Below are 12,968 nucleotides of genomic sequence, written 5' to 3' on the forward strand. Positions count from 1 at the left end.
GGGCTGAATCCTGAGGTTGTCATTTAGTCACTCTTTGGGCAAAGCCCATGCTGATGTCAGAGGGAAATTGCCAATTTTGGTAATTAGCGAAAATGAAGAACCTGGAGTCAGCTGTGACAATTTAATTCAGCTGAATATCCAAAGAGTTCACTGGAAAAAGGCAAGCTGAAAGAGCTGAGTCTGGGCTGAGTTGCAAAAATAGAATGCTCCAGATGAGAGTGATTTTAGGAACTTTGTTCCCACAGCCAAGAGCTGTTCTACCTCTGTGCATGTCTATTATAGCCCTGCACCATGGGCCTTCAACAAGACCTGCACTTTTTGCACTAATGTCAGCAGTGTAATTATTTTTATAACGACACTAATGAATTAGCTCTGCTGCTATACATCCAAGAAACACAAGTGAATGGCAGAGTGGAAGGGTGGGAATTTAGATGTTAATTTGCAGCGGTCTGCTTGAATATATCTTTACTGAAGGAAAAGCCAACAAGAACAAGTAATGCAGCCCTGTAAGTTAAGAGGATGGATATTGGTAGTAGTTCATACATATGAGGAATGAGGGTATCTTTGGCATTAGACAGCTCTATGGTTTCTTCCCCGGTGCGTAGGATCAACAAACACTGCACCTTTCACCTCCTCCCACGCAGGAGATGGAAATCCACCCTATCCTGGTGCCCCAAAATTACCCTCTGAGCTCCCCTTTGGAAGAACTAGGGGAGATACTTCAAGTCACTTTTGGCTTGGTGAGGATTTTAGCTGGCTTGAAGGATACTGACCTGCCTGCACACCCCACTACAGCAGTGCAGAGCACAAGCTAGGCCATGCTTCTCTCACAAGTATCAGGTATATTTCAAAGAACAAGCATTTATTATAATTTCTTGGTAGTAAATCTCTTACCACGGTGAGCTTGAACAGATACAGCAAAAGCAATGAGTCACTTGAGCACTGTGGGCTGTTACATACTATTAAGGGCAAGTTTAGGTTGCATATTAGGAAGAACTTCTTTACAGAAAGGGTGGTTAGGTACTGGAATGGGCTCCCCAGGGAGGTGGTTGAATCGCCATCCCTGGATGTGTTTAAGAGCCGTTTGGATGTGGTACTCAGGGATATGATTTAGCAGAGGTTTGTTGTTGTTTTTCTTGTTTCTTAGAGATAGGCTACTGGTTAGGCTGCAGTTGGACTTTATGATCTTCAAGGTCTTTTCCAACCTGGGTAGTTCTATGATTAAGTCAAATGCAGTCCCACAATGAACCCATTTGCAGTGTGCTACTGCATTGATTTTGGTCTGTTACCCTTTCTTTTTTTGCCTTTGGTGCATCAAGCTTTAGCCTACAAGTAATTCAAGAGGATTTGAGTCAGGCTTACAAAGGGGAATCAGCAATTTCATATTCTTCCAGAGGCTTAGGAATTTCCCTTCTTCTCACACCTCTCCTGCCCATGTGCCCAATTCACCTCTGAGCACAGGGAATCAGAGGGTTTGAGGGCTAAGATACGTGAAGAAACCACTTTCAGTACTGTGGTTCCTTAGTTATGCATGCTTATTATGCCTCTACAGCGTCCCTGTACTATTTAGAACCTAATGTTACAATACACACCATTATGGTCTCACATCTATTATTCCTCAAATTATTCTGCAACCTCTTGTACCACCAGCCACCTCAGCTCTCCCTACAGAATCCTCCTGAAGAATTTTGCCTACAAACTTCCCTTCATGGCTCAGCCTGAAGCCTGGACTTGTAGGCAACACACAAAAGAGCCCCCAGTTATCCCTCAACACCTTCCAGCCTCTCTGCGTACTTTCTCTCATCTAACCAACAAAAACAAGCATGCCTTTCTAAAGGCCTCATCCTTTCCGCATCTGTCTATACCACATATCTCAGGAACCCAGCATACTAACATTTCTAACTACAGACTGACTCAGCCCTGATTCATAACTGCTTTCAGAAAAGCACCTCTGCCTTAGCACCATCCCTCAGCCTTTTCCTGAAAAACATCTTTCTCCACCACCGTTCCTACCTCCTTCCTTCCTAGAAGGTTGTGCAGAAAACCACTCTCCTTGCTTCTTTCTCCTTGTATTAACACCAGGTGCCAGCCCCTCCTACCAAGCTAATGAGGTCCAGATGGGTTGTGCCCCGTAACTGTGTTTTCAAAAGAGGATCTCCCCCCCAATCAAGGACAGCTGTGGAAAGCAGGTGCATCTGAGACAGGTTTCTCTGAAGCCTATGCAAGTATTAGATGGCTGCTGCACACAAGGAAAAAAAAAAAAAGACAGTTGGTGGCTGAACAAAGCAGTTGGATATTTTACCAGGAGTGAAGTACTAAAAATACGATAAGCTTTTATAGTACTCCATGCTCTACCTAGAAAGCTATAGGATATCTGTAGGACGAGTCAGACAGGCAGCCTTATGTCTGACAGCTGTTAGTCCTGAACTGCTTGATCTACTTGGCAGGGAGAAAAGCTAGCTCTGATACCACAGGCCAGAAATCAGAGGAATGCCTTTTTCTCTACCCACAAAGAAGAAACATATAAGTAATATGCTCTAATGCAAAGATTGCACAAAGAAGGCTGGCCACAAAATAACTTACAACTGATCTCAAGCTGAAGACCGAAACAGGTTGCTTTGAAGATGCCTGTTGAAGCCCCTGGTTGCAGCCCAAGAGTGGTTAAAATCCAAAAGAAAAAGAAATAAAGAGGGGCTACGGGCAGGCATGGATTCAATGCAGCCATTTGTCAAGAGAATTGAAGTTGAAAGGCAATGTGGAGTTCAAAGCCAGAGTCCAGCAAAAAAAAAATGGTATGCAGAGCTGCATGCTCTGCCAAAACAAGGCTGAACAAAGGCTTGGAGGGACAAATGCTGTAGAACAGCCACTGTCATGTTTGCTTGGGGTGGGCAGCTGCCCCTCTGCCATTATGGTCTGCCCCAGGGCTTTAGTAAGGGCAGTGCTAGCAGAGACAGGCAGGCAATGAGCCACCAGCTATGGACACAGGTGATGTAGTATCTAAAATATAATGGAGGCTGTGTTGCCTGAAACTGGAAATATTGTTAGCTTAGACACCTGTGCCCAGAAAACAGTCCCTTATGCTAACAAGGGTGTACCTTTTAAAGACGTACGCAGACCGTATGCATACATACGTACCAACTGGCTGCAATGAGGAAAAGAGCACTGTATCAGGATCAAGATACTTATAATTCCCTTGGTTTTATTGATAGAGAACATGAAAACAACTGAGGACCCAGTTGGGACTTTCCTTCAGTAAAAAGAGAGCCTTAAAGGGAGATCTGAAGGTAATACAAACAGCACACTTAGAAAAGTTCACTTTGTCTAAAGGCACACAAAAAAAGGTGGAATGGGTAAGTTCAGTCTGAGAACCAAATGGCAGATGGAAGGACTAACTTGCTTCATATCAGATAGAAAAAGATGGAACCCTCTGCTTGTACACACTAAAGCATTAAATATGCTAGAGGACAATTATCCAGAAACCTTTGAGGATATAGTGTATGCTGATTCTTTTTTTGTGCTGGATGTGTCAGCAACGTCTTGGCAGGCTGTGGGGAAAAAACACGGTGTCTATAGAATTTCAAGGTTGTCACAGATCAGTAACCTCAGTTAAATTCTGCTACAGTCATCTAGAAATGACCCCATCTCTTCTTTCATCTTAAGAGTTCTTCTAGTTTCATTCATTTGTTCCCTTGTCTTTCTCTTTGTGGTTGTCCTGCAAAGGAAAATACCACTTCCTTCTATCACCAGCCTGGGTCTTTGCTGTGGAGGTTTGCCAGGGATGTCAAAAGGGCATTGGGTGGCAATGCACTGCCATAGACAAAAAAAAAGTCCTGTAATGCAACGCTGAGGACCTAACAGGAAGGCGAGACATTTAACCATTTCTACACATTGGTTTTATGAGCTCTGCAAATCCAGGTCCTCCCTGGGTGTGTGTCAGTTGAGCTGGCTAGACCCTCAGTGGATGTAAGTTGCCATAGTTCCATACAAATAATCTGGAAAATGATACCACGGTTGGCGAGCCGCTAGGGTAACAAGTACACCACAGGGCAATGCCAGCTAATGCTGGCTGTGGATCTGGTCCATTAGCTGTACTGGTAGTATCAGCTTATGTTAACATATTTGTGGCTCTGGTAGACCTGGAAAAAAATGACATTTCCATGCATTTGATGAGAAGTGAAACATTTGATGCTTTGGTCTCAAGTTTTCTGCTGTCTTCCACAAGAAACAAAGGACAAAGTTTCACAAATGCCCTTCTCTTTTTTCCCCCTTTTGGGGCAAATATAGGAAAATGTGTTATCTGTGGAATTTCAGAGCCTGTTCTTTAACGCAAAACACAAAAAAACACCAAGAATAGTATTCTCCTGGAAAAGCAAAGATTAAACTTTGCCCAAAGCCAAAATAACATACTTGATCACTATTCATCATTCTGCTCATCTCCTCTGTATTCTATACATCTCCAAAAGCCTTGGTGAGACTTTGAAGGGCAGGTGAACATTCCAGCGTTCTCCACAGCTTCCACCAACGATACTTTCCTTTGACACTCTCTGTCCTTCCATTTTAACGTTTGCAAAGTGGGAATAGGAGCACCTCCCTCCAAAGAGGATAGATTGAGGATGCTCAGCTTTCAAAGAAGAGCCATGCGCATTACTATAGGTGTATCCTATATCACCATTATTTACCACATGGAGGTCTGTGAGAGTGGTCCCTGCTCAGCATCCATCTACAAGAGATGGTATAGGCACGTGTGCTCTGCACTATAGGATACCACACAGTGTTGCCAGGTCCAGCTTACTAGGAGCATATTTTCTCAGTGTGGTGCTGCACACTGTGCTTGCATCCTCTGGGTCCTAGCACATTTGCAAGGGGCTAGGGACCTTATGCACCACACTGGGCTCAGTTAACACTTGCTGTTTGGCATCAGCTGAGGATATATGTGTGCAGTGTTTTCTTCTGTTCTCCCGGTGCTTGTTCCAAAGCCAGCCCCAAACAGTCTTTGTGCTGGAGGCAGAAGCAGAGGGTTTAGCAAATCACCTGTGATAGGAGACCCTTATTCTTGAGCTGTAGGTGAACTGAAGACATGAGTCTGCCAGCTCATCTGTACAACATGCTGGTGGCAGATGGTATATAAACATGTTTTCTTATTACTCAAGAAGGGAAAACAGTTGGGAAAGCAAAAGTTTCTTCTGCTGCTTTTTTTAAAAAAAAAAAAATAAAAAAAATAAAATTTAAGTTAATGAATGGAAAAAATCAACAAACTTCTGAAATTCTTTTTGATAAACAGGATTTTGTCTAAAAAAAAAAAAAAAAAAAAAAAAAACAACAAGAAGAAGAACTTGGCAATGCTGAAGGCTGCTACTTCTCATTAGGACAAGATGATGGTATGGCAGGAATGCAGGACAGAGGGGTGCAGATGTGTGAAAGCATTTATGAAAAGACACCCAGGGATTAGAGAAGAGCCTGTTCCCAAAATGGGTTGATCTGAGGTAAAGGAAACCTTTGAGTTAAGAAGAGAGTAAACCCCTTTCACCCCCCAACTTTAATAATGGATATAAACAGTTTTACGGTATTTCCACCAAACAGAAGAAGAAGGAAAAAAAAAAGGAAAAAAAAGGGTTTCTGTAACACACACATGTTCCCCATTAATTAAGAAGACTGCTGTTAACAACACGTTGCGCCAGAGCTGCCAAGAACTGTCAGACGAAGGACAGGGAAGCCCATGGCAGAGGCAGGCTTCCTCCCGGGGGGCCAGTAGCTGAATCCCAGCTGGGCCAGTCCTGCATGGTCATGAGGTGCTGGGAACAGCAGGCAGCAGAGCTGGGGGCACAGCAGAGCACCTCCAAGTCCCAGCTCGGGTTCCTCCCCCTGCCCCTTCCAGCTACAGACATTTTCCACAGAAATGCTGGCGATGTTCACTTTTGGTTGAGACTTTAGGACTATTTTTGGCATTTTTAAAACATGCTTAGGGGAGGCTCCTTCTCCTTTATTCACATAAAGGATCTTTATTTTTATGTATGAAGGGACACTAAAAGGGGTGAGGAGGCAGGGCAAGAAGAGAGCTGCCTTACACTTTGATGCAACTGTAAAACAACACGAATTTACGCCCAAGCTTCTTTTCACCTTAGCAGGCTCCAAATACACACTTTGGTGCAACACAGACCATCTCTAGCATCCTGGTTTTCTTCAGCACAGCCATCACTGGGACCAAGCACTGAGCTCTGGCTCTCAAACATCTCCCACCTTCACACCTCCCAGGGGCTGGGAGCAGCTCCATCCTCCTAGCAGACCTTGAGTCACGCATCCTCCAGGCGCCCTGGGTGCCGGCTTGGACTCCCCGCTGGATGTGACCAAGGTTGCACACTGTTATGTACACACAGTACTGACTCATGGCGGGATGAAAGTGGGGTCCTGAACCATTTTTTCCTTATTAAACGGATGTTGGAAATAATGTCGCAACGATGCAATGAAGTTCAACACGGGGCCTTACAGGAGGGGGAGAAGATCTTATTTTAAAAGAAAAATTATTTCCATTGCACTTACATACCCCAAAGATTCCCAGGCATGGAGAGGTGTCCACAGGCCCACTCCACCAGCATGCCCTAAGATGCTTGTCTCCAGGTGGCCAAACCTGCTCCCTCATGAGGATGCCAAGGATGTAAAAGGCCATCCATCAAAGTCTCCTCGCATCTCCTGGCCTCATCAGAGGTTGGTGATGATGTGCTTGTTTTGGATGTGCCTCTTCATACTCTGCAGGAACTGACAGGGATTAGCCTCTCCATCCTGTCCCACCTCGGTGAGTCATCTGAATTTACTTACTGTTCTTTGTCTCCCAGTTTGGGCATCCTGAGAGGCTGCTCAGGATCTCAATGACTGGGTCTCAAGGATCTCAATGACCCATTAGTCTGGGGGCTTCCTTGCAGACCTCTTCTGCTTTAGGGCCCTCTTCAGCCTCCACTCACCCCAGGAAACACCTCCATTACAAGTCTCCATGGAAGGAGCAGGCAGACAGGGATGGCTGAAAACCTGTCCCTTTCAGTAACTTCCTTTCAGTGAGGTGGTGGCCCTTCTTTTCAAACTCCAGCCCTCCCAGTGATGAGATAGAATAGAATCATAGTATCATTATAAAACCTCTAAGATCATCTAGTCCAGCTACCACCAATATTGGCTACTAAATCATTTCCTTAAGTATCACATCCACGCATTTCTTGAACACCTCTAGGGATGGTGACTGTCTACAGCCTCCCTAGGCAGCCTGTGTCAGTGCCCAACCACTCTTTCTGGGAAGAAGTTTATCCTAATATCTGACCTGAACCTTCTCTGGCACAACTTGAGGTCATTACCTCTCATCCTGTTGCTAGTTACCTCCCAGGTAACTACTGATAAGATGCAGGGCTTTTAGAGTACACACCTAAATCTCACAAAGTGGGCCATCAGAACTTTAAAAGCACAACACTGTCAAACATGAGGATAAGTTTTGTGGACCAGGACACGGCCCTTCTACCTTTCCTTTTGAATCCCTACTCTGGCTTTAGGAAGCTTCATAGATGCGGTGATGCATGTGGTGATACTTGGGGTTACACTGTTACACAGACAAGGCAAGGACAACAGAAGGGCTCTATTTTCAGATGATGCTAAGATTGCTTTTCTGCTAATGGTTTTACTGGTTGATGTCTTGAAGGAAGAGTGGAGAAAGACCAGAACCATCAGGAGTACTGAATGACTACAGCATAGCAGACACTTTTTTTCCAGGTTTTAAGTCAACAGGAACCCTCTGACAGTGTGAATTTAGGACTTCTGGATCTTGGTGCACACTGGGAGAGCTCCTTGCATCACCTGCTCTGAACTCCAAGGCATCACAGTGCTGCTTTGCAGAATGGATTCTCTGGCTTACAGTTAAAGTTCTTCAGTTTGGGATAGTTTATCTTCTGGAAAATATTGCGGGTTTCTGTAGAAAGCAGGCAATTTTTCACTTACAGACACCTAATACTTTAATTAAAAAAACTTCTCTAATGGGGAGAAAAAAGTAGCCTAAGTGATAACTTTCAACTATGTCTTCAAATACACCTTCTCCTAACGACATCTGACAAATCCAATGCACCAGTTGGGATGTGTTGCAAGAACCAACAACAGTAACAGTTTGATGTCTGCCTTGGTTCAGCCCCATGTGGGGAGGAGGTTTGGCAGAAAGCACAATTGTCACGCGGAAGCCTCAGCAATGAGTCGTCTTCTGGCTAATATTCCTCCACTGCAACGGGAAGTCAAACCAGCTAGTAGCCACAGCAACAGCCCAGGATCCTGAACTATCACTATGGTTATTTCACATCACTTTGGGGCTACCCCAGTTCATCCTGCTATCACTCAAGACATTATTTCATAGGGAGTTTATTAAACCAGCGCAATTTGATACATGAATAACACCCACTTTCATTTTAGCAGGAATTGTGTTAACTGCACTTCTGCCTGTAAATGTAGAGAGTCAAGCCAGGACAGTGCCATGGTGTTAAATAAAAACAGACAGACCATAGCCCTTGGGTGCAGAACAGCTGTGTACCTTCTCCCCATTATCCCACCTGCAGTACCTGTCCTACTAAGGCCAGCAAGTGGAGGCTACAGTATCCATAACCCCACAGCTCTCATGTAGAAAAGTTACAAACCACTATCAGCTCTCAACACTTAGTTTAGGAACTTGACCACGGACAGAGAGGAGACCAGAAATGAAACTACAAGAAGTGCCCAAGTTTCTAGCACACCATATTGCAACGGTTCACCTGTTGTCTGCTGGAGCCCTACCACTGTCCCCAACACCGAGACAAGAGTCTTCCCCCAGCACTTCTGGGTGATGCTTTCAACCAGTTTTCCTTCCTGACAGCACTCACGCCAAAAAAGCCACAATGCTCTTGAACTGGTGCTTCATGCCAGTGCTAAAGAAGAGGAGATTCATTTTCACTGCCATTTTTTACTCTTTCAAAACATATACCAGGTGTCCTCCAGTGCCAAATTACTAAATATGACTGTTAAATCTGTACCTGTTCTGACCAAGAAAAATATAGGTTGCTCCAAAAGTAATGCATTCCATTGGTTTCCATGGAAACCACAACAGATTTAAAGAACACAATAACACTGTTTGACAGAGCAAATTCTCAGCTACAAAACACTGTTTTTTCAATACAGTTACCACCATTTTTGACAGCAATTGTTGATAGGAAAATGTTGCCCACACAATCCACCTTCATTGACTCAAACAAGTGGAAGACAGAAGATGCAAATCGGGACTATATGGTGGGTGTGGTAGGGCAGTCCAGCCAAAACAGGCAGTGGGCTCCATGGCCTTCAAAGTGACAAAGGGCACGATGTTATTGTGCTGCAGGAAAAAAGGCTGTCTTCATCTCTGGCCTGACTCTGGAAGTTTTAGCATTCAGCTCAGTCAACATCATGATGGTCAGAATTGATGGTTTGTCCAGGTTCCAGAAAGTTCAGAAGGATCACCCCTTTCCCATCCCCAGAGACAGTGACCATCACCGTACCCACTGATCAAGATGCTCATGGTGTGACAGCTAATACATGGTCACCCAGAACATGCCTCATCTTTCAGAGCTGTTGCCACTGCTGAAATCCACCACTGATTGGTCTCCATAAATGTTCACCAAGTGTTGACAAGCATCAGCAGATGCCACTTTTTCTGCACAGAGGAATTCAATGACAGACCTTTGTTTCATCCACACTTCCATGCCAGATGCTATTCTGTCAGACTGCCCCTCTGCTGCCACATGGCAAAAACATGTAGTGGAATACTAGTTGGAGGGTTCAGTCTATACTGCCATACCACCACATCCACCTCTGATGAAGCAGGCCAACATAATAAAATAGGAGGCATTACTTATGGAGCAGGTCTAGTAGAAGGAAATACAGAAAACCAGTCCCTTCCAAACAATAGAAATCAGCAATTTCAAAGGATGAGGAAGCAGATCCACGTTTCAGAGAAATTACTAATGACGTATTCTGCAAAATCAAACCCTTTAAAGTGCTTCTGACTTCAGAAACATTAAAAACAAAAAGAAAAAAAGATGGTGTTGGTGCTTTCCAGAGTCATCCAAATTCCTTCACAAAACCAGTCAAGGTTAAAGAAGAGAAACAGTGTTATTCTAATTGAACAAAGCATTATATTTTCATTTATTTATTTATTTTACTACAAGGTTGGAAATGCGGTTGTAAAAGAGCAAGAAAACCAGAAGCCTCAAGTTTAGAATTTACCTTGTGCTAATCTCTCGCTCCTGTTTCGCTTAGGATTTTTCCTGAGGTGTTCTTCCACCACACAGAGCAGCTCTCAAAAATCCCTCTCATTTGATTACTACTGTAGGAGACCCCATTTTATTCTGCAACCTTTCTTTTAGCAGCTAGAGAATACACAGGGCAGTGATATTTCTACCTACGCTCATCATTTCTCTTAGGAAGTCAGAAAATGCAGCTAGCAGCTCCCATTATAAATATCATATGCCTAAAGATCACTTCTGTGTGCAAACAATTTCAGTTCAGTTTCAACTACCGCAATTTCCTCGCTAACGACTTCTCCTGTTTGCATCCATCTCAAATGCGAAGGCTCATTGGGGCACAGCGTGGGCTGCTGATTATTTATCTGTCTGATCAACCCAAACAACCTACCCAAGCAATTTTCCAAGGGCTGATTTCTCAGCAGCTTGAAGGCACGGTTTTTCAACGTTACTCGCCCTTCTGCCTTCCTGCTCCTTAGCGAAGATGTTAATTCAGAGCAGAGCTGGCAGCAGTCCCCTACCACCCCAGGGGGTTCCTCCTAGCAGCATGCAGGCAGTCATTAGGCTCTGACTATAGTCTGTCAGCCCGTCCAAGTCACTGGTCCCTCATCCAAGCCAAATGGTTATGCCACCTCATGCCAAGTCATGCCATAAAATAACAGCAGAAATAACTAACATTTTAAATCCCCAAAGGCAGCTACCGCATCAGACTGACTGATTAGAAAATAGATGCTAAAGCATCAAGAACGGAGCTTGAGGCTCCTGCTCACAACAAAGGAACAAAAAAAGTGCTTAAGCCAGGTGCAGGCTGGCTCATTTCAGGTGCCTGACTGATATGCCTAACAGGATCTTGTTTAAGCAGAATAATTAGCTGCCTTTGCTGTGACAAACTACAGGTGAGGTCCATTTGGAACTCAGGTGGCATGAACCACATTTCTGATACCTTTCTGGGTATCTTTTTCCATTGCATGAGCAACCTCTGGGCATTTAGGGCTAGAGGAATGAATCTGGGGTGAGTGAGACATTGATTTGAGCACCGAGCTTTTTAAGAGACTGGGAAAACAACTTATATTTAGCACAAGGGCATGCCATGTAGGCTTCAGACACTACCACTGAGAGCTGAAACCCATGGAAAGATGTACCCACTGAAAGAGGAAAAAGAGGAAAAAAAAGAATCTATTAAAATTATATTTTTTCCCTCAAATTGAAATATGTTTTCTTCTTTTTCTTTCTTTTTAATGGAAACTTTTCCCAATGTCTGTAGGGTTTCAAAAGCAAGGAGGGTACTCTTGAAAAGGGATTTTCTGGTAGCAAACCACTTCTGTAACAATGTGCACATAGCTCTCCCAGGGATCAGTATGATTCAGTGTTGCTTGAAATCACTAGTAGCTATCTGTAGCGGGATGGCAATATTTGGGTTATTTAGACTTCTTCTGAATATGGATCATTACAAATAGCTCATTATGGAGCATATAAAATGAGGTGGTAACTGGATAACTTGACAACAAATTATTTTCACTACACACAAGTGCACGACAATCTATATTGGAAAATGATAAATTAAACTATTCATATGCCCTGAATTTGCTGTAATCTCTCAAGAGGGGAAAAATCTAGGTTAAATAATGGGCAACTAAACAAAGACATATGTTCAATGTGCATCACAGATCAGCGAGGCAATGAGTCGCTGGAAACACCGCAACAATAGCTTTTCTGGAGCTGCCAGCTGAACTGAGAAAGGCAGACACTCCTCCTTCCCTGATAAACCTTCTCCGAGACCCTTCTCTCCTTCCACTGCAGTCAGGCACAGGCATTGCCAGAGCCACAGGAGGAAGCACCAGCCTGCTCTCTGTATAGGTGCACAGACTGTTCTGCAGCCCAGATTGCCAGGGGAGCAATCTGGCAGCCCCCAGAGCTGGGGAAAGGTCCCTCTTCCATCCCAGAGCCTTCTCACCAGGTGCTGGCTGGACATGGGGCAGCGGTGGCCAGGGCAAGCCGTCCCTGAGATGCATGCGTGGCTCTGGCTCGGCTCTTTGTCTGTGCAGGAGGGGGCCGGCGGAGGGCGAGCCAAGTCAGAGCATAGCCAAGCGAGAATGTTCTGGCAGCCCTTCCTGGCGGCCTGAGCAAAGTTATTTATCACTTTGTGCATTTTCCTTCTCATCTGTGTACAGCCGGCTCCAATGGCTCAGCTTGCGTTTTGCCTCGCAGAGCCAAGCCAGTCCCTTGGCTGTGCTCTGTCTTGGCTGTCCATTCACGCCTTCTGTCTCCTCCAGCTCTGCCTGGAGCAGAGCAGGAGCCCAAATTAGGGGCAGGGATCTATCACCAAGCAGGAGACTGAAGCACCAGCAACCAGCACCGATGGCAAGGAGCACGCCTCTGCCCAAGGCCGGTGAGCATGCCTGGCTGAGGACACTGTGCACGGTAGCTTCCATGCTCCCAGGCAGCCTCTGCTGGAGACCTCCAGTGCCTGCTGACGGCTGTGAGACATTTTCTTCCATTTATTTCAGGGATCGCGCCTTCGTGCTGATTTTTCCAAATCAGGATGTAACAACAGTAAATTTCCAGCAAATTTTTCCAATTCTATAGACTTTATTTTTCCATAATGCTGGTGTATTTTGCCAAAATGCCTAACATGGGCGTCTAAATCAGGCTTGAGCATTCAGATGCTTACAAGGGTAACACTTGGTAAGGGCACACCACACT

The 12,968-nt window shown here is 44.7% G+C and overlaps 1 long non-coding RNA gene across 1 annotated transcript in view; it reads right to left on the reverse strand.

Annotated features, from left to right (window-relative positions):
- LOC140253356 (uncharacterized) overlaps window positions 1-12,968 on the reverse strand; it is a 121,896-nt gene that overhangs the window by 93,303 nt on the left and 15,625 nt on the right. The window lies entirely within an intron of this gene.

The sequence above is a fragment of the Excalfactoria chinensis genome, chromosome 5 (assembly GCF_039878825.1).
Source record: "Excalfactoria chinensis isolate bCotChi1 chromosome 5, bCotChi1.hap2, whole genome shotgun sequence".
Taxonomy (NCBI): Eukaryota; Metazoa; Chordata; class Aves; order Galliformes; family Phasianidae; genus Excalfactoria; species Excalfactoria chinensis.